The following is a 22,267-nucleotide window of genomic DNA, read 5'->3' as shown; positions in this document are numbered from 1 at the left end:
CCAATCCCGAACTTGGTCCTTATGCGAACCAATCATTGTTTTTTAATTATTATTTTTATTGTAAATAGGAAGGAAAACACGCCAATCTTAAGACTCAAACATATATGTCAGTGATTGTGTGTGTGTATCTGTGTGTGTGTGTGTATTTCTCGATAATGTGTAAGTTTCCTGCCTGACCGATGACGCAGAGACGTTGCCCTCGGCCGTTATTATCGATATAAATAGACATCGGTTTGCTACTCGAGGTTGTACTTAGTAATGTTCACGCATACCTGTGCTGTCACATAGATGGCTTGCCTCCCACACTCTGATTAATTCCCAGATGATGTCCTCAAATAACTCTTATGAATTTTTCCAACAATAGTTTGATTTCACATTTTTTCCATTTAATCTTTTGAAATATTTTCTGAACAGTCTCTCTAAATGCTTCCTGACAGCTTAGAAAAAGCAACGCATGGTCACCTCCAGCAATTGACGGCTCTCTCTTTTTATCACTCGATATGAGTTAAAGCACTAAATCTCACGTTTTGTCTTCATCATCCAAACTATGAGCGGGTGCCTGTAGCTTTGTTAGACACCAGTTCAGCTGTAGCCATGGAAACTGGGCGCAGTCACACATGTCTGCCGGGCCGCTGTTGTGCTTTTACATAGCGACGGATTGGGACCCCTTCAAAAGGAATCCCAACCGTGCATTAAAGGGCACTTGAAGAGAACATATGGGAATTGATCTCAACCGAAACCATCCACCCCCCCCTCCCCCCACAAAACGGATTACTCAGAATGTATATTCTGTGTCTCATGAATGTTTGTGCTGGGTTTATGCTCTCCAGTTGACTGTATGCTCCCTGCTGTTTACCTGAGACACTGTTGAATTCTCACATGGAGCCCAGTCCGGGCATCGAGCAACGAAACCTGCAAGTAATTTCACCATCTGCAGCAGGCCCGGAGGTTGGCTTCCGGTCCGAGCCCCTTGGAGCTTAAAGGGGCTGCAGCCCAGGGGTAGAGAGGGCTTGGGGGGGGGGGGCGGCATATACGGTTGTTCAACAGACCGGCGCTTGCAAAATGGCCATGTGGATTTATGCTTTTGTTAAGAAAACAGAGTCAGCAAGGGGAAGATATCATAGAAGGTCATTCATCGATTTTCAGGTTGTTCCTGCTTGATCATCACAGGCTTTTTATACTGTAGATATTCGCTGTGTCAAACCAAGGAATGTTGTTCTTCGGAGACTCATGTTCCACTTCTAACTACAGTGTCTAGGAAGACCATCTTGGAAATATCCTGTTTAAAAAGGCACAGATTTCAGTATCCAGTGGAGAAAAAAAAAATAATTTCATCAATATGTTCCTTAAATATCTCCCGCCCTCCTGCTGCTTTTCAACTTCTCGGTTTGGTTCAGAGCTTGCAACAAGGAAACAAGAAGTGTCTTAAACTGACCTTCTTCCCAGATAGGACCCTGGGGAAAAGTCAGGAAGGGCAAAATGGCCGCCATCCTTTGCAGCCGCCGCACTGCCCCTAAACGTAGGCACAGATAATTAAATAACAGATAGCTTCAACAGATCTGCCTCCCCAAGATAAAACTAAAGGGTCGAAAAAGGTCGTTGTCCAGCTGGCAAAAGTTTTCAACATGCTATTGCATTTATTTCACTTTTATCCAAAGTGAGGTACAACTGAAAAAATAGGATCAGCCAGTTGCTGGAGCAAATTGGGTTAGGGGTCTTGTTTGAGTGACTGTAAATATCTTTGTTTTGTGTAATGTATGGACTGTAAGGATAAGCTCTTAGAAGATGGATGGATAGATATGTACAAGGATAGTGATGGTAAAAGAAGGGAAACAATGACTATATGAATAGGCCGTCCGTGCCGAGTCCCAGAACATGATATTTCCACACTGAACATGGCAGGTGAATGCTAAGTCAGGGGAAGCAGGCGTTCAGAGCCCAGCTTTGGGACAATAGATGCGCTCCTTTGATCCATGCTGCCTTAAACGACTCCGATCAGATTCCAGGTCTCGGGTTTCCCAGCCTTCACGGGCCAGCAATCTGTCCCAGGAAGAGCCTCAATGCCATAAATTTAACCATGACACTTAACCCGATTCAGTGAAAACATCACACCTAGATGGATGACTACAGGGTTCATCCGTGAGGTTTTGGTAATACCGTTTGCCAAGAAAAGCAAAAAAAAAATAAAAAATCACATGATACTTAATAATGGAGGATGGGAGGGGGAAGGTTAACGATAACAAACGGGTAATCTGATCTGGCAAATCAAGCTGGCACTCAGCTCCGTGCGCAAGCTGAGAGTCCGCGAGCTTCTGCCGTTTCCATTCCGCTGCCGTGGGTGAGGTTCACTGCTGCGGTGGTCGCCGTGGTGAGGCGGGGTTGGAGACCCGAGAAAGCTGGCCGATCTTAGACCTCCTGCCCAGGCTGCCGGAGAGACGCCTCACTTATCTTTGTTCACTTTCAATCCTTAAAATGTCAACATGCGTCGCAATACGATCTGCAATGTGAAGCCATTCATTTTTTTCATCCCCTTTATTTATGTTTAAATGTCAGCCGGCACAGGAATATTCCAGTCCGAAATGCTGCACCCTGTGTCATTCAAGACACTAAAATACACTTTTAAGGCCTTCTCTGTTGCAAATCCTGTACGTCCTACATAGCCCTGCACTACACTGCATCCCAGAGTCACCATAATAAAACATCACAAACAGGCCGATGGGGGTTGACCTTGTTCACATACGGGATACGGGTTTAACGATATTGCTTTTCTAAAATAAATAACACGTTTGCCTCAACTTGTTTTTTTGCCTGGTGTGATGAATTCTCCCTAAACACTCCGATTTAGGGTATAACTGTCAGACGTGCCCCTCACATACCACAAGTCCTGACAGGCTGGCTTGACATACTAACTTGCTAAGAGCATCCAGGGCCTGTATACAGAGAAGATGATTCTTCTACATTTGCGTGCTCGTATCTCTCCTCTGATTCTGCCGGAGGCCATTTTCCTCGCTTGCGATATCTACTTAAAGAGCTCTGAAAGCATGGATGTGGGATGCTGCTTGCTAGCCCGCGGTGGGGCATGCGGTGTGCAGCGTGTGGGGCCCGTTTGCAGGGAGTGCTGACCTCCACAGCGCACCGAGATTTAACATGACAGCGCTCTGCCTGTCTCCAGGCTCCTTGTGAACCAGCTGTCCCATTGACTGCCATTTTTTATCAGGGGCTAACATCTGTTTCACAGTTTAGCTCCTGCTCTTACGGAACTTTAAGCGTAAATAATTTTCGGCGGGGCTGCTAACGAAGGCTCCGGCGTTGAATCGGCATCTGCCAGTGCCTGCGCCCTTAACGCCCGTCACGCTTAATCTGTTTCGTCATCTTGACATCGTGTTTTTTTTGCTTGTGGTCAGACCAGGCCTCTCTTTCCAAAGCCACAGTCTCTAGCTCATCCTGGGCGATCCCCAGATGTTCCCAAACCAGTTGGGAGGTATAATCCTTCCAGTGTGAGCAGTACCTGCCCCGGGGCCTCCGCCCAGAGAGACGTTTCCAGAACAGCTGACTCCTCCTTATTGAAAGTGGCAGCGGCTCTGTGTCGAGGTCACGGAGAGTGAAGTCCTGCAGCCCTGCAGAGGAACCTCATTCCAGCCTCGCACAGGAGCCTTCTTGCTCCTTCTGTTTACTGGAAGCTGCCTGCGGCCTCTTACCGCGGAGCAGAGAGGCCAGTCTGTCCTTCATGAGCTCATAACTAATGCAGCGTGTAAGACGCAGCATTTTCCTGACTAACGGTGACGTGGCCATTTCTCATCCGTCAGGTTCCTTCCGGTCTCCTGGATTTTTGGCAAAGTGACTCATATCCTGACTTTGCCAGATATGAAACCAGTTTTTTTTCTGGGTTATCTGTGAAGTCTCGCTGATCCTTGGGTGGCGGATTGGGGCTGGTTCATCTCAGTCTGTGACATCCCGAATGCAGCCTTCAAACCTGCCCAATCACACAGCCTGGCTTGACAAACCAACTCAGTGATCGACTTTGGCGTTGACCATGACCATCATTTTTTCTTTCTCTACTTTTTGATTCCACTCATTCGTTGTCGTTTCACTTTATTTCTTCCATTTTTTCTTCCTTTGTCTTCCCTTTTCCTTGTTTTTGTATTACTCTGTGTATATGATGTAGAAATGTATTAGGACACACCCATGTAAAGTGCCTTGGGGTTACTGTTGTGAAAGGCATTGTATAAAAATAAAATAAGTTGAATCTCAACTACAGGACAATCCGGGCTGTCTGTCAAATCTATAAAGTCTCTGTTCAGTCACCCTATCCTCGTGGTACAAGGCTCTTCTCACCGTCCCAGCTAGTGCAAGCTGTGCTCCCTTGTGTCAGCGTTACCTCCCAGGAGAGCCTCAGCTTCAGGAGACGTCAGCTAGAGCAGTGGACCCCGTTGAGGGACTGGATAACAAAAGCATCCTGTCCACAGTCTCTGCTTTGCTTTCACAGAGAAGCGATAGGTCGAGATTGAGAATTATGTGGCCCCTGACCAATGCGGCAGACCAGCTGTGACATCAGGCCCCTCAGGAGGCCTGTCTGTGAGTGGGGGCCAGATGGAGGTCCCTCAGGAGGCCTGTCTGTGAATGGGGGCCAAGCAGGGGCCCCTTAGGAGGCCTGTCTGTGAGAGGTAGCCAGGCGGGGACCCCTCAGGAGGCCTGTTTGTGAGAGGGGGCCAGGCAGGAGTCCCTCAGCAGGCCTGTCTGTCAGTGGGGGCCAGGCGGGGACCCCTCAGGAGGCCTGTCTGCAAGCCCGGAAGCCACCCTGGCGAGACAGAGTGACAAAATTTGCCAATTTCTTCTTTTCTGCAGTGATGCTGATTATTTACATGCTTGCCGGCAGGCGGGGCCTGTGCGGGGAATAAGGAAGGAAATCATTTTGGGTGTAAAAGATGCCACCCCCCCACCCTCCAATTTTACTGGACATGCTAGGGGTCACTCCCAAAAAACCGTCCCCAAAAAACCAGCAACACACACCCACACTGCATGCCCACACACAAGCCCTGATGCAGAAAACACATTCGTGGTGTGAGGCGGAGGAGCCAGCGGCTCCGAGGAATGGATCCCGCACAGACGCAGGGTGCGCACTGAGAGGCGGCTTTATCGCGGCTCTCCCCCGGCCGCCATGTACCTTGCACAGCGGCGGCTCTAACGGGCTTTAAATAAGAGGCCCTCCCTGGAGCGCAGGCGGCTGTCAGCTGCATAAATCACCGGCTCGCTGAGTGAAGGTCCGCAGCTGCCTTAACGACCCCCAAGCCTCTTTGGAATCATTAGTCGTCTCCATCGCGCCAAGCACGTCCGCGAGAGGCAAGGGCAGCAACGTGCGCTTTGATAGCGCCTGTCTGTCTTTAAACAGTGCGTCTTTCATCTGTCTAATAATCAATCCGCCACCACACACGCGCTGGCAGGCTGCCTACTGCTGCGTTTTGTCTCCACCGGATCCCGGCCTCTCAGTGCTGCCGGAAGGTGAGAGATGAGTCTCTCTCGTTTTAATTACAAACTTCTCATCAGCCGGGCCCCGCTGAGCTCTCTCTCTCCTCTCTCTCTGCCTCTCTCTCTCCTCGTCTCTCCCTCTCCTCCTCTCCCTCTGTCTCTCCTTCTCTCTCCCTCTCTCTCCTTTTCACTCTCCCTCTCTCTCCTTCTCTCACTCCTTCTATCTCTCCTCCTCTCTGTCTCCCTCTCTCTCTCCTCCTCTCTCCTTCTCCTCCTCTACCTCTCTTTCTCTTCCTCTCTCCCTCTCTCTCCTTTTCACTCTCCCTCTCTCTCCTTCTCTCACTCCTTCTAACTCTCCTCCTCTCTGTCTCCTTCTCTCTCTCCTCTTCTCTCCTCCTCCTCTACCTCTCTTTCTCTTCCTCTCTCCCTCTCTCTCCTTTTCACTCTCTCTCTTGCTCTCTCTCCTTCTCTCACTCCTTCTATCTCTCCTCCTCTCGATCTCTCTCTCCTCCTCTCTCTCTCCTTTTCTCACTCCCCCTCTCTCTCTCCCTGTCTCCTGTGCAGGTCGCTTTGTTGCCTTTGCAGTGGACGTCAGCTGCCAGCACTGTCCCGGCCCGGGTCCCCTGGCTGTCACCTCACGGGCACGATGCCTCGACCAGGCGCTAATTGGTCCTGCTACCAGCCCAGCTCAGACGGTCGGCAGGTTAAGTAACAGCTCGCTCTCTTCAGCAAACATCGAGGCGCCTAAACAACAGCACTCTGGTGAAAGCTTTCTGTTAGAGGAAACAAACAGTGTAATATGACATCAGCAGAACACCGTCTAAGAGCCTGAAACGTCTTCTCATACAAATCAGACGTTGCCCGTAATAGCGTCTAACTCCCCCCCCGCCCCCTGTGGGCTCCCAGTAGGTTTTTGCTCATTACCATATTACGGCTTTTTTCTAATCTGAATGCTCAGTATTAATACGGATACTATAAGCAGTACAATGGCGAAAGGGATTTCATAATTCCCTAGTGAGATTCCAACATCTCCTAGCAGACACTGAGGATTCCGGTGGGTAGCAAACCTCTCCGCAAGATCTGAGACTTTCCAGGCAAGTGCTCATCGCTCTTTCTCTTTTTAAACCTGCCGCTCTGATAGACTTCAGAGCTGCGGATTCTGTTCAGTTCTCAGCGCCTCACTCTGAGTGACTGTTGACCATGCTGTCGCTTTGTGTGGATTCGGTGTCTAAACATCCCCCGCTTGTTTGCCTTGCCGCATCACGGTGGCTGCGTGACATGTGCGGCTGCGTGTTTTCTGGCGCCTGTTTGTTTGTTTTGATGCACCTTGCATGCCAAATATTTTGGAAGAACACCTGTTAGCTTTACAACAGCGTTTTAACTGTTGGGCTTTAATGGCTGGGGGAGGGGGGTCATGCAGCCAGCTGAAAGCAGCTCCAGTTTCCAAAAAAAGGAAAGAAAGCAAAAATCATGCTCAGAAAAAAAACTTAACTAGAATTGACAACTTATTCATTTCCATCCCTGGAGGAGCTGCAGTCTGCTGGTCCTCAGGCAGAGAAGGTCTCCTTCTGAATGCTTCTCCATTCCACCAGCAGCTCTTGGGCCAAGGCCTTGTGTTCTAGATTCAGCCGTGAAAACAAGTCATCCACTGTGTGATACACCTCCGTTTTCTGCCTAAATGGGCCTGCTTTGTTCTGACTGGTCCCTTAAATCTTTCTTGACTTAACTATCGGCGCCTGCGCTGAGGGTGCCCTCCCGTCTTATACTATGTGAGCTACAGACTTGCTTAAAACCACCTCGGCCTTTAAATCAGTGGCTCCTTGGCCCAGTTTGCTCCCCAGATCAATGCTGCATTGACCCAGTTTGCTCCCCGAACCGGCGCCCAGCCCAGTGCCCAAACCAGCTCTGTCATGACCCAGTTTGTCCTCCGGAGGGAGCCATGCCTCCCCAGCACTGTCACTGCCCTCTCTGCACCCTCATGCTCACCCACCATAATGCGTTGTCCTGGTGAGCGGGGGCTGGGGCCTCTTACATATATAAAAAGGGGATGACTCTGGCTGAATTGGGGGTGGGTGTGAAGAGGTGGTCAGGTTCAGCTTGAAGTTTGTTATAAAGGTGCAGCTCAGGATGTTTCACAGGAAGTTGGGGGGGGGAGAGGGCTGGGCAGCATAGAGATCTTCGTAAGACGGACGTCATTTTGAAGTTCACTCCTATTGTTTCTTGTCACGCTGGGCTGACACATTCCTCCATCCAAACACCCACCCAATGCATTTTATCTTTGAGAGACATCCTCGGCTATGCCATGTCCCCCCCCCCCCCCCCCCAGTCTGGCTTCCCGCCTGCCTTAATTATGAGGACACTGTCAAACATAAAACAGCAGCGATCTACTCCAGGCGGGCCGGCTGCAGGTGGCTCCGGAGGAGCGTCGCAGTTAATCTCATCTTTCATTCCTGCTCCCCCCAGCCCATTCGGGGCTGAGGTCAGCCACCGGGAGGCACTGCGACGGCAGCCAAGGGGCCAACCAAGTCTCCTTTGTGAGCCAATCGGCTTCAGTGTCTTCTGGGGTGGGGGGCGGGGGAGCCAGACCTGTCAGTGCAAATTATGAACTCACGCCAAAATGCGGTAAGCGTGACTAAAACCCAGCACAAGTGTGAGTTGGACACCCCCACAAAACAGCACAGCAAACTGGGTGTGGGTGCCGGGCTATCAGGGAGGAGAGAGACAGAGAGAGAGAGACAGAGAGAGAGAGACAGAGAGAGAGAGAGAGAGACAGAGAGAGAGAGACAGAAAGAGAGAGAGAGAGACAGAGAGAGAGAGACAGAAAGAGAGAGAGAGAGACAGAGAGAGAGAGACAGAGAGAGAGAGACAGAGAGAGAGAGGTTTCATGTGCTGCTCAGAGCAGTGTGACCGCCAAGCCACACGGCGAAGCCCCTAGTCTCTCTACCAAGAAGCTATTCACCAATCATCTACTCCCCCCCACCCCACCCGCCCATCTTTCCCACAGAAGCTGGAAACAGGAATCACAGGAAGGAACACAGCTCTGCTCTGGAAAGACATACATAGTGTCCCTCCCTGGTTCGCTGTCTCAGTTCTGCGTTTCGACTTCGACTGTTGACAACACCTTTCCGGCGGAAAAACACGGCCCCCCCCCCCACCTCGACCACTCGCTTCTCAGTCCTGCCGGTGTTTAATCATAGGCGACAATCTTGATCAAATGCAGTCAGATAAGGCAGGCTCTGATATGCTAATCAGGCTGTTAAGGGGACTTTAACTGTCTGCGTGCTTTTAATTAACGGCCTCGACGTGCACCTGGAATAGCGCAAGCTGTTTGAGAGTCCCAGCCACAGAGTTTGGTCATTTAAAATTTTTAAATGATTAATTTATTCATTATTGATATCTTGTAAATTATTAGGCGTCAGGAGTCATGTAAACATACATGGGCAGATGAGTGTTTCCATAAATTCATTGTTCCGCTGTGTCATTCAGACTGGATGTTTGCGCAGGACAGGCTCAAAGTGAACAGAGGGGAAAGGAAGGTCCCTCAGGGCCCATTCAAACCAGACCTGACCATCTGTGGGAGGATGTAAGATGCACAAGGGGGTCTCCACTTAAACTGGAGAGACCTTAAAGAGATTCGGAAAAAGCCAGCAAATCCTCACATACATACAGTACTAATTGCTGCCCAAGGGCCATTTTCACCAGACATTCAACAACTTGGGAGACCAACACTCCGTTTTTAAGTTGCAATAACCAAAAAGCAATGGCTGCTCCCAGCCTTAGGCATCTCCATTCTGAAGCTTCATAATTTTGATACAAAATGATTTTTGAAGTACATTACAATTTTTGCACGAAGCTTTGCATTTAACCCATTCGTAAGTTCACAAATGGGGAGGTAAGAGAATATGTATGCAGCGTACTGCTATTGAACACAACACGGGCAGGGTGGCCATGCTATACGGGGGCAGGGAGGGGAAAAGGTTTGTCCCTGAACCCTGGCTGTTGTTGTTATAGTGCTCAAGGTCACCGGAGTCATATTGTGACAGGGAAGTTCACAAGGCAGAGCAAACATCAGACAGGAGACCGTCCATCATATCATGTGACTCACTGTCGTGTCTTTTTTTTTGAGGGTGTGGTGGGGGGGGGGGGGGGGAACCAAAATGGCCCAGAGAACAAAAACTGCAGAGAAGGGGCCACAACATGTGAAGAATCCACTCTAAATGCTGAACTGCCAAGGCACTCACAAAGCATGCTGGGATATTGCTCCCCAGACCAATGATATAGGGCACACCGGTCACATGACCGCGGTGGTTTGCTGGCATAGAGTGCCAGTTACAGTAAGGCTGGAAAACACCACCCATGTGCTGCGTGTGCTTGCCACGGTGTTCTTAAGTGCACCACCAGTCACCTGAGCTGGCACACACACGCCAGCACGAATTCATCAACCGTTCGGCCTTTCTGCTCGCTCTCAGGTCCACCTGCCAAAGGGAAACCCAAGTTACGCTTTTTATCTCAGAGGCGACGGGGCCTGTCTGTCACAGAGCGTCCGTGTCGTCCCGCCAGTGAGCCGTTAAATAAAAGTGACAGTTTTATAGTCGATATCTACCTCCTTATTTATCTCAACCTGGCCAGCGGTAGCTGAGGGTGGGGGTGTGGGGGGCAGGGCATTGACTGGTGAGTTTTAAGCTGCCACCAGGTCAGACCAGCAGAGCCTGAAAGCCGGAGGTCGGTGTGCAAGGTGAAGGTTTTTCGGTGTTTCGTGTCTCTGGTTGTATTTCCTCTCCGGAAGTTGTGTTGCCAGGAAACCACGCAGACAGCGGGGAGCCTGTGATGAGAATGAAAATCTGGTTGGCATGAGAAAAGCTGTGTCTGCCGCTGTGCTCGCCTGTGCCCGCCTTGCCTGCCTGCACCCGCTCTGCCCACCTAAGCCTGTGCCTGTTAGTGCCCGTCTGTGCCCACCGGTGTCCGCTTGTGCTCACATTGTCTGCTGTGCCCACCTGTGACACCTGTGCCTGCCAGTACCTGCCTGTGCCCACCTGTGCCTGCTGTGCCCACCTGTGACACCTGTGCCCGCCAGTACCTGCCTGTGCCTGCCTGTACCTGCCTATTCCCTGTGCTGTACCACAGTCAGTTCCACTGCATTCAGCTTGTTGACAGGACAGGACCCACGAGATGGATATCATTTGCTTCTTAAATATTTTATATGAAAAAGTGAAAATATTTACATCCGAAACATTACGCTGGTAATTTTGAAATATTTGGCTTCTTTTTTCCAGCTGAGTCTCCAGGTACAGTACCATCCCCCAACAGCATGTGTTCAGCTCTACTGGGTTACAACTGGGAGGGGTAAGATATCCTCCCAGCCACCGACCCAGACATGATGGAGCTGAAGATGAGAGGCGGAGCTTCCTGTCTCACTCCCGGAACTCTGTGACCTGGCAGATTCACGGCCAGTGAAGGAGGTGAAGCCTTTCCACAGCCAAGGCTTTAACTAAAGAAAATCTATTTTCACAATTAGTAGTGAATTGCATGCTTGTGTTGCAGTGAATTAAGTGATACAAATCTCTGTGCCGTGTGACCTAAAACCTGTGTTCACACAGAGATAAATCATGGGTGACTAACAGGGAGTGAATGTGTCTCCGTTGTACATGGTGTAGAGCTGCAGTATGGGCAGGGACTCTGGGAGGATGTCTGTCTGGCACTAACTCTGGGTGGTGTCTGCCTAGTAGGGACTCTGGGAGGATGTCTTCCCAGCAGGGACTCTGGGTGGTGTCTGCCCAGCAGGGACTCTGGCTGGTGTCTGCCCAGCAATGACTCTGGGAGGATGTTTGCCCAGCAGGGACTCTGGGTGGTGTCTGCCCAGCAGGGACTCTGGGTGGTATCTGCCCAGCAGGCACGCTGGGTGGTGTCTGCCCAGCAATGACTCTGGGTGGTGTCTGCCCAGCAGGGACTCTGGGTGGTGTCTGCCTGGGAGGCTGCTGTGTCACGCACTCATCTGCCCTACAGAAGTGAATGTTTACAGCTGCCGCTTGAAGCACAGCTGCTGGTCATGGAGGGACTGACCACTGTTATTTATGACCCATTAGCTCTGAGTCCCAGCGGCCAGATGGATCACTACAGCCAGGCACAAATCTGACACGCTCTATTAAATATTTACAGATATGAATGTGTGAAGTATAAAATCTGCAGAGTAAATAATCCTGTAACACAGCAGCTTCAGGGACAAATGAGACCCTCCCCTCCAGCTTTAGAGGCACAGGCTGAAAGAGACACAGGTGCAGTTTCGTATTCTGGAGTGTTCAACATTTTGGGGGATCTGAAGGGTGCTTTGCTGTACTAGTTCCTGATTCATCAGAGGGAGTGAAAGGACTGTTAACTAGGAATCTTTCAAAATTCTAAATGAGGGGAAACAGACAACAATTCCAGAGTCATCAAGAGGAATTCAGCCTCCCCTGAAGGCGTCCTGCGTGACTGGGACTTCAGAATGTCTGTTAATATCTGTAAGGGCGTGAGAGCATAGGAAGGACCCAGCTCAGGGTCAGGTCACCTTTATTTGAAATATCTCCATCTTCTCCTTCTACCGCCGGCCCATCAGGGCCCCGGATCAGAGGCGATTTATCTCTCTGTGATGAGCCTTTTTGTGATTCCGTTTCGTTTCCGATACATGGTCCTTTGAATGGATCTCTGCGATGGTAACTGAGCATATATTTGAGTTGTAGTCCTGTGCGCAGGGGCTCGTGTATTACTTTTGCTCTGTTTACCCTCCTGTTTCTCAGTTGCCAAGGAAACCTTTTCTGGGGTTTGCAACCGAAGCAGCGGGAGGCTGCATCTCACGGCGCCGTGTGCCAGTGTACTGAGGAATAGGGCATGGAAGCCAAGTTCTCCTGGAGTTCCCTCACTTTGGTTGGTCTCCAGCCTCATTTGAAACCTTTATTTTTTTTTTGCTCATGGAGTTCAGTGCTCTAGGATCCAGCCTAGAGAAGGAAACTGGGCCAAATGCGGGGCTCGTTGTGCCAGGTAGAGCCAGGAAAGTTCCTGCAGCAAACACCAGGGAGCCCCGAATGTAGGGGCTGCTTTCAGAGACACACAGAGCCAAGGAAGAAAGAGACAATCTACTTATGCACATGAAGCAAACTGATATTCACTTTAACGCCTGAGTCCAACATGTACTAAACAGGTAGACCCTGGGTTACGCACGAAGTCTGTCTTTAAGCCGAATTTGTACGTAAGCTGGAAAAATACAGCACATAATAATAATAGTAATAACAACAACAATAACAATAGTAATAATAATAATTATTATTATAATTATAATTATAATACAGTAATAATAAAACACAAGTGCACATGATACTGTACCTTGAGCCGATGAACCACTAAAGCTGTGCAATGTTTTCACAAGTGTCACAAAGTAGTGTGTCGTTATTGCACACCCTTGCATTTAACTCCAGTTTTTAATATAAGTACGAGTTCTTACAAATTCTTAATATAAGTACATTCTTAACCTGAGGACTGTCCGGATGCCCTCATTGGTAGCTGTGACTGTGAAAACCTTTCAATAAATGTAAAAGTTTATTTTAAATTATTCTTTATTTCTTACTCAGAAAACTATATATATGCTTATAGCAGCGTGTTTTTCGCATATAGACACATAGCCAGGGTGAGGCATCCTGCCCAAAAGCTTCCATGATAGTTTAACTTAGTCATCAGTTGCTTCTTCACAACTTTTAATTCATTATGAGGAATGAACAGAAGCGGCACACGAATTTGCACCACGGAACAACCACAAAGTTCAGCTGCTTTCAAGCAGATTGCACAGTAAAAAAAAGAAAAAAAAAAAGCTTAATTCAAATGGAGCCATTAAGCCCGAAAGTGAAAGCTGTCAGCTGATAATTCACAGGATTGTAAAACATTTGCTTGCATGTAATCAAACGGAAATAAATCACTTTCTGTTATAGCCATTTATTAAGGACTGTTTATTATTTGTAAAGTCACTTGGGGCCCGGGTATTGTAAGAGGCTGGCTTTTGTTAGTGATTAGCAATATATCATTTTTATTTGCACATTTTTAAAGGTAGGCCTTCGGTTCTAAGCATATTTACAGCACAAAGACACAGTGGGTTCAGGCTGTTGTGTGGCTTCATTTTGCTGTCACTGTATTCCTGGCAAATCGAAGGCCTGCTGACACCTGCCTCCACCCACTGCCCCCCCCCCCACCCCCCCACTAGGGAATGGATCTGCTTTTAATTAGCAGCTCCCATAGTTCTGGCTCCTCCATGCTGGACTCCATGAGATTCATCACCGGGGGTGGGGGGTTCTGCCATTTGCATTTGCCCCCAAGGTGCTCGCCGATCCGCTTCAGCCGTCCACATTTGGCCAGACACAAAGCCAAGTTGGGGGGGCGGGGGGGGGGGGTGGAATTTAGTGTCGTTGTGCTGAAAGCCGTGTTCAGTTTAAAGGATCCCCTGGCTGAACGCTGACAGGGAGCACCGTCCCTTTAAATCGAGGCCACTCCGCTTCTGTCATGCTATGCTTAGGATCTTTGCGGTTTCTCATTATGGGCTGGTGCCGTGAACAGCGGAGGCTTCCGGCACCTTAGAGTCTTTATAAAACTGTGGGATTTTTGTCGCCAATAGTAACGGACGGGTTCGAATTTCAATAAATAGGAACATTTTAAAAGGCCATAAGCAGTCTGGGTTCCTTTCACTCAAGTCGACTGTAAATCAAGTGTGAACTGTATGTCCGCAGAAGTGTCCCATTGCCCCACACAAAAGCTCGGCGCCCCTCCATCCTGGCTGTGGTCCAAATGGGCCGGTTCTGTCCCCTCGTTCCCACAGGCCCGCAGGAGCGCGGCAAAGAAACTGCCAGAATGTGACGGGAACAGCTCAGCCTTGCTGACAGCTCATGGATCCAATATGGCGAATGACAGGGATGGATTTTTATTCATAATCAGATGAGTTTCAGGGAAACAGGTGAGAGTGGGAGGGAAAGGGGGGCCCCGCAGGAGTGGGGGGGGGGGCTCCGCCGGCCCACAAGTGGTCCTGTTGTCACTACGCAGTCAGACCTGGACACCTGACAAACCCCACCGACCCGATTTCCGACTTGTGCCTCAGTGACGTGACCCGGTTCTCCCACGCTGCGCTGGGGGCCCCTCGTGACACAGCTCCGGATCTGGCACTGCTGGAACCCTTATCCTGGCCTAATTAGGCTCCGTGATCTAATTGCGCTAAATTGGGCCGCTTCCTCAGCAAGGCCCCGGCTACGTGAGGGACGCGAGGGGCCATGCCTCAGGGCATCTGCTGAGATGATGCAGCTACAGAGATGGTAGAAACTACAACAAGATCATGGAAAATTGTGATCATAAGTCGGAGCTGTAGCTTGCAGGAGTGCTGGGTTATGACACAGAAGGAGAATTTTAGCAGGAACACAGCGGATGTGTGTTTTCATACTGGACCGGGGGATGAGACAGACCCACCCTGTCCGAGGGATTAGCGGTGGGGGGGGGGTGTTCATCCGTGGGGGCGACCGAACCGGAAGTTCAGCGGACAGGTGAGTGAGAAATCGCTGCCTTTGTGCTGGCAGGAAGAGCCTTCAGATCGCGCTCCAGTGGCTGATTTTATGAGAGCGAAGTAAACAAAAAAAATTTAAAAAAACCAAAGATAAAGTGGTACCTTAGTCCAAGGTGCTGAAGATAAGAGAAAGAGGAAATAAGACAGGAAATAACGCGTGGTTTGGTGAAAGGAGGAACATAGCATGGGTTAGAACCAAGGACAGCTCGGACGGGGTGGTTGCTGGGGGGGTGGGGGTGCAGGATTTAGATCCAGGGCACCACTCATGTAGTGTGTGTGTGTGTGTATGTGTGTGTGTGAGAGAGAGAGAGACAGAGAGAGAGTGCGTGTGTCCATGCATGTGTGTTTGTAATTATTACATAGTGGGGACCAGATTTACCCACAATGTGATAAAAACTCTTCCCTTGTGGGGACATGGCTTTACTTGGACTGTGCGTGTCTGTGTGCGCCTGTCTGTAGATGTGTGTGTGTGTGTGTGTGGGCCGCAGGTTATCTCCCCTGGCAGTGGGTGAGAGGTGTGTTATCTGTGACCCCAGGAAATGCTAGCTTAACAGAACCATGGTCCAACTGCTTGGCTCAGCACCGATATTGATATGGCCCAGCCTGCAGGATTCTGCCAGCTAGTTTCACAGCTGGCTGTGCAAACAGATCGATAGGCCAAGGCTTCACCCCCCCCCACCCCCCCCCCACCCCTTACTGCAGGGTTAAAGACTCGTTACAGTGGACAGCAGTTTCCAGATCCCTTCTGGGCTCACATTACGGACCCTTCTCTGTACATTTACAGTAAACACACCTCCGCTCTAGACAGCTGCCTTCTCTGCAGGCTTCTGGTCTATTCGCTCTGCAGCCTGCAGAGCATTGTGGGTACCCTATACACAAATGTAGGCAAAGTGAGCTGGGCATTATGGGTACCGTGTATACAAACATATGCAAAGTGAACATTGCATTATGGGTACTTTATGCACAAATGTATGCAAAGTCAGCAGAAACCCCAGAGCTGTTTGCGCCATCGCTCTGCTCTCAGGTTCTATCGGGACTGGTGGCTGTACAGCTTCTGTGGAGGGCCATGAAAATGTGGTGTCCAGCAATGTGCAATTTCAAAATATCACTGAAGTGGAAAGCATGAGAAAATAAACTACAGGGAACACAAATATGGGTGTGAAACAATCCTCCGACCCACAATCCCCACCCCATAGTGTGTTTCACACTTTCATGTATTTGCCTGACCTCTTCCGCAGATTTGGTCAATTAAACAAGCAGAAAGCCCACCAGAGAGCTGGCTGTCAGCCTCCAGAATCAGCCTAACCTGCTACCCTGACAGCAACGAGTCTCTCCAGTAGGTATCTGGCTTTTCTTTTTAATTTATGCCTACAGTTAAGCCAGAAATTTTCTTTTTTTGTTAAGGCCATGGGTTTCGGCAATGAGGACTAGCAGATCGCACGAGCAAACACTGCAAACCTCCATGCAGCAACATAATCTATCAAAGCCAAGTGCTCTGAGTCATCAGGTTCTCCAGCTCCCTCTTCCAGAACGTTCTCAGCTGATGTCAAGACACAACGCTTTCCTCTGCTCCTGCCAACCGTGAGCTACGACTCTCCTCCACGAAGTGGCAGACAACCAGTCTCCCCCCACCTCCGTTCCCTGGGGATAGAGGCAGTGAATCCATCCTTGGATAATGAAGGAAACTTGATGGCAAACGGAAGCTGCCATGCTGAAGCGTCTGGGCCCAGCCAGAGCCAAGCAGCCCTGGACATTGCTGTTTAGACTAGCTCCTTGATTGGGGGGTCCCAAGGCATGATGGGTACCTGGCCAAGAAGGCTCCTTCCCAACAGTCATTCTAATGCTGCACGAAGCACATCACTCTCATCACAGACTGATCCCTTAACCCGCATCCCACAGAGGAAACTTTCTGACCTTTGACCCCGTGTCATGGCCATGTGACATATCAGCACTACAGCCCCACCCGGACTCGTTATATTTCCCTTTCTCGTTATATAAATAATGAATTTCCTCATTAATTACTTTAGGTTGCTCATCTCCGCCTCTCTCCCACTCCAGGGTCTGTGCTGTTTCAGACACAGGGCTTCTCCAGGATTAAAATCATTATTTGTTGTTGTTGATCTGCAAATATTTTGACAGTGTCAGTTTCTTTTCACGGAATTTATTTATTTACAGATGCTCCTGGCCACGTTTATGATATACTGTACACACACGATGTACTGTAAAGAATGTATAAAATATGCATTAAAAAACATGCATACTCAACAAACATGGTAACACTCAAGCTCTCATATAGAACGGCAGTTATAGGTTTTAAAAACTGAAAAGTACTGTTGACATGTTATTCAGAATAAAGACCATGATCATTCAAACGAGATCAACAAGCTTCACATTCTGGTCTTGTTCTCAGATTTCCTCAGATTTGAATCAGGAAAATAGAAAGAAAATATTTGCTATCAGCTAGAAAGGAGGATGCCATCTTCAAGTAGGTACATTAAAAAGAAATCTTCCATGAGAGATCGTGTGATTGATAAACGCCGTGAACCTTTTAAAGTATCACCTTTTATCTTTTACACGGGCCTTGGGACACACAATCCAAAAAGTGGGGAGGAGGGTCGTCAGGAGATTCATTGATGATGGTGACCTTTGTGGCTTTGACTAATGGGGCTGTCATGTATCACACTGGTATGCATGTAGGACACAGTGGAGACCAGCAAATCAAAGCCTAGATATTCACACCAGATGCTGTCATTCTGACAGTCTACCTGTCTATCATCCATGCTGAGGATTGTGGGTAAAATGCTCAAGGGTTCATGAATAGAGCATTGAGACATGGGGGAATCACCCAGATGCAAATGCACAGTCTTCACAGGCCCCCTTTGTCTAAAGTGACTTACCTTAGTTGTAGTTTTGCAGATTTTCTTATCGATACAGTCAGATCTTCTGCTTTCTTCATAACAGTCTTCAGACTAATAGCCATAATATTGGCCTAGTTCATTATCCATGGGGCCTAATTAGCATTGTCTGGGGTTTATACACCAAAGCCAGTCGTCCTGTAAGGTGTGCATGTGACTATAGCCCAGGCTTCTAGTGAGCATCTGGCTGTTCTCTGTGGTGGACAGGACTCATTGATGGAGGGAACCGTTTGGATTTGATAGTCACAATCACCCATTGGTGGAAATGCAGCTTTGTACATGGTGCTGGGCGGATATCCCAGTTCTGTTCTTCTGGGTGACTTCCACGTAATTTCCTACTAACGAACAAATTAATTGAGCGGTGGGGCCAGTGAGGATTCCGGTGTAATATGATGCTGTCAAAAGTGTCCCTGTTTCCAAGCTGCGTCAGAACGATATCAAAGTAGCAAAGAGAAAGACCTTAAATCCACATTTCCTAACCGCAGAATGTCATCTGCTCCCAAAATGATTCGCATGAAACCTGAGAGGCGTTCTGCCCTGTGTCCATGCAGTTTAGGGACTGCTAACCAGGTAACCAGGCAGAAATGGAAATCACTGTAGGATTTAGGGGTTTAGGGGCCGCATGGTTCTGGGAACAGCTGATCCGTCACCTCTGCTCTCTGCCAGGATGTGCTGCAAAACGTCCACTGCCATTAAAAGGGTCACGTGGCTTTTGTTCTCCTGATTAATACACCCCCCCCCCCTTCCCCCCCTGGCTGTAATTCAGGTTCCAAACACAATCAGGAGGCTTTCAGTCACTGGGGCCAGACCACACGACAGATACATCAAAGAGTCCTTTAAATGAAAAATACCCTATTTGCCTCACAGATGACATCACAACATCCACCTTTTCTCGTCGCTTTCATCTTGTCCCCGGGGGGATCGGGGGTGGGGTGGGGGTGCTTGTGTGGTGTTTGAATGCTCTGTAATGTGAGCGTCGTAAGATGTTCCCAATTCAGTGGGGGGGCTTTGGCACAAAGGGCAGCTTTGGCTTTGCCCCCCCATATCGAAGCCGGACCAACACTAGCATCCACATGACTTGCTCCATCCTTACTTACTGAGTGTGGTGGAGGGGTGATGTAGCCCTCTGTACGTACCACAGAAGTGCATGTGGCTCGCCTCTCTCTGATCTCTTAAATGACGTCCTGTTGTCCCTGTGGATGCCAGTCATCCTTGGGCACCAGCGCACCAGTGGCACAGCCTGTAGGCGGATGACATGTAGATGCATATCCATCCACGCGCTGATGGTGTGGATTCAGGAACTTCCACAAGGTTCCTGCAAGGTTTTTTTTTTTGCCGAGCTTCCATTTGTAATCAGTTTGGGGATGACCCAACGGGGCGGCTTGGTCTTCAGAACCACAAGGATCTTCACCAAACATAGAGGGCAGATTACTGCCCTCTCTGGGGTCTCCTTTCCCGTTTATAGTCTCATCATACAGCTGAGTGTTTCAGCAGAATCTCCCCAATGGGGGATCTCCGGGTCAGTTCCTCTCTGCTCAAATGCCTGTCAGTGACGGTTTGGCCACCATCCCGGGCTGAGCCAGGAACCACAGTTGTCAGATCCTAATTGTGTTTATAAAAGAAACACTTTCTCCCCCTCTAGTTTCCTGTCTGGATTCATTCGAGGTTTGTGAAGGCTGTTTGGGATATAATTAAGAGAGCAGGCCGGTCCTTTGGGTAACGGGCCGTCGTTAATCTTCTCATTACCTGCTGGTGAAATCTGGAGATTTCAACAGGAAGTACAGGGCCTGCTGATTTGGGAGTTACAGTTCCCTGCATCCTTCTACACTGGGGCAGACTTCATGTTGTGTTAAGCAAGTAAGTAACTATTTTATTCATATAGCACCTTTCTAGAACGAATGTCACAAAGTGCTTCACCAGAAATAAAAGACATTCAAACAGCATTAGAAGGCCTATCTGTATATAAAAGTTTTCCGACGACGTTTCAAAGAGCCAGACTGCTGACCGATCTGATGTGCAAGGGAAGCCCGGTCAGTTCTGGTCTTAGATTTGGACCTGGGATTATCAAGTAGACCCTGATCAGAAGACCGGCGTGTCTTTTATGCTGACCATGGGGTCAAAAGGTCATGGGAGAATGAGATTATTAAGATCCTCATTAGTAAATAAAAGAATCTTAAAATGTTTCCTATTTTTTTTACTGGAAGCCAGTGAAAAGAAACTATAGCAGGAGAAATGTGTGCTTTATAACTGGTTCTGCTGGTTTTTTATTATGGGATACATCCCTTTAACTGCTGGGGGCCAAGACTGAATCCGAGGCTGGTGGAAAGGTGAGTCTCTGGAGTAGATCCTGCTCAATGGACTGTAGCTCAGCATGAACTATTAGAACCTGTGCTGACCTTTGACCCCGTGTCATGGCCATGTGACATCTCAGCACTACAGCCGCGCCCTGACTCTTGCCAGACACCCCCCGGCCTGTCCCTGTGTCTTGCCAATCAAAGCCACGCTATTGGTTGACACTCAGCGGGGAGTCCCCCGCGGGTCTTGCGGGGGAGCTGTGATCCTGTTAAAATCTCCCAGTGCCTGATGCCCCACCAGCAGGAGAGCTAGCCTTTATATAACCATAAAAACCTGCGTTTTCTTTGGCCGGATGCCACTGCAACCTCTGTTCCACTTCAAAGCATTTCAGGACATAGCTGTGTAATGACACCAATGCCCAAATGATATGTTTTTTTTCCCTCCTTCTTTGTCTTTTTGCCCTGGAGTGTGCGGATAAGGAATTATTTTGAGAACCAGAAAATTCCTTTCATAATAAATGAATCATGTTAAGGGGGGGAGGGGGGCACTTCTGGGAGAACGTGAGAGTGAAAAAATAAGTAACGTAAAACACACGTGTTCTTCTGCTGATGGGACAGATCTGCGGCTGCTCTGGTTCAGATTATCCTGCTGGCCCAGCTACGGCAGGGACTGAGAGCAACGCGAGGGCACGTCTCCACACAAGAGGACGCTACACATATCCGGGTGGAGAAAAAAAGAGTTTTTACTACATACAGGACTGCCAGCTGCCGGGACCTGGGAACGGGATTTACTGCTGGTTTCGCATTAAACGACGAGATCCCTATTATATAATTATAGCTGTGCTTTAAATGGATTGCAACCCCTGACCGGAAAAATGTACTTCAAACACATGTTTATCCTAAAAGAAATATGATAGTCTTGAGCCGAAGCGGTCATTCCCAAGTGTTAAGGCGTACGCACACAGCCAAGTGGAATCATAAACACAATATGTCATCACTGAGCTGGGGATGTCGGCGAGCATGACAGTGATATGCGACACAGTGATATGCGACACAGTGATATGCGACACGGCGTGTCACCGCAGAGATATACGCGCGCAGCCGCGGGGGAGATAAAAACAAGCTGCGATCCAGTCGCTCGTAACACCCGGCACAGTGCTACAGGCTGCTCGCGACTTGCCTTTAAAAATGCGATTAACCGTGGGTGTCTCTTCATTCTCAATGAGGTGACCCACCCCCACAGTGTGACGCTAAGCTGCGCTGTAGCGCTAACGCTCCCACAAGTGCCCCCCACCACATTACCTACTACCTGACCCAGAAGTGTGTGAAGGCCACCATTGCTGTGCGGATTACGGCTTAAACTATTCGTTGTCTGTAAACAAACAGCAGGTTTAGCCATAAACCCTGAGGGTACATATGTTCTTTAGTCAGAATATAAATCATTTGGCCTTGATATTTGTTGAGAAACGTGTGATCATCTTTTAGATATCTCTCAGAAGTTTGGTCACCAAAAGAAACATAAGTGATGCAATGACACATGTTGAAGGACAGCTGACACTGGCCACGCATCTGATTGGTTCGTTCCAGCACCCCATGTGACACTCCTGGTTTAACCTGCAGAGAATGCAGGGCTTAACTGATTACTGTCACTCCAGTGGTGCACTGAAACACATCACTGCTACAAGAAGATAGAATGATCACATGACTAATAGTGACACGTATTATTAATGGGGGATGATATGGGATTTGATTGGCCTGTCCTCCATGACAGATGCAGTGAGATGTGAGCATTATCTCTCTGTCTCCTTACATGCGTGTGGGACTCGGTCAGGGAATGACAAATCCTTCGAGATTTGGAGGTTATGAATAATGCATTACAATTAATGGCATTAAGCTGGTCCTTGAAGATCTCTCCACTTTTTGCACCACAGACGACAAAAATACAGTTATTGAGAATTGAGTGCAGTTCTTGGGAAATTGGAGCATTCAGCATAATCCTACAATTCAGTGTCCTGGAGTTAAACCCG

Source organism: Brienomyrus brachyistius, unplaced genomic scaffold, assembly GCF_023856365.1.
Source record: "Brienomyrus brachyistius isolate T26 unplaced genomic scaffold, BBRACH_0.4 scaffold117, whole genome shotgun sequence".
NCBI classification, from domain to species: Eukaryota; Metazoa; Chordata; class Actinopteri; order Osteoglossiformes; family Mormyridae; genus Brienomyrus; species Brienomyrus brachyistius.
The sequence above is the reverse complement of the archived record's forward strand: the minus strand, read 5'-3'. Positions refer to the sequence as shown.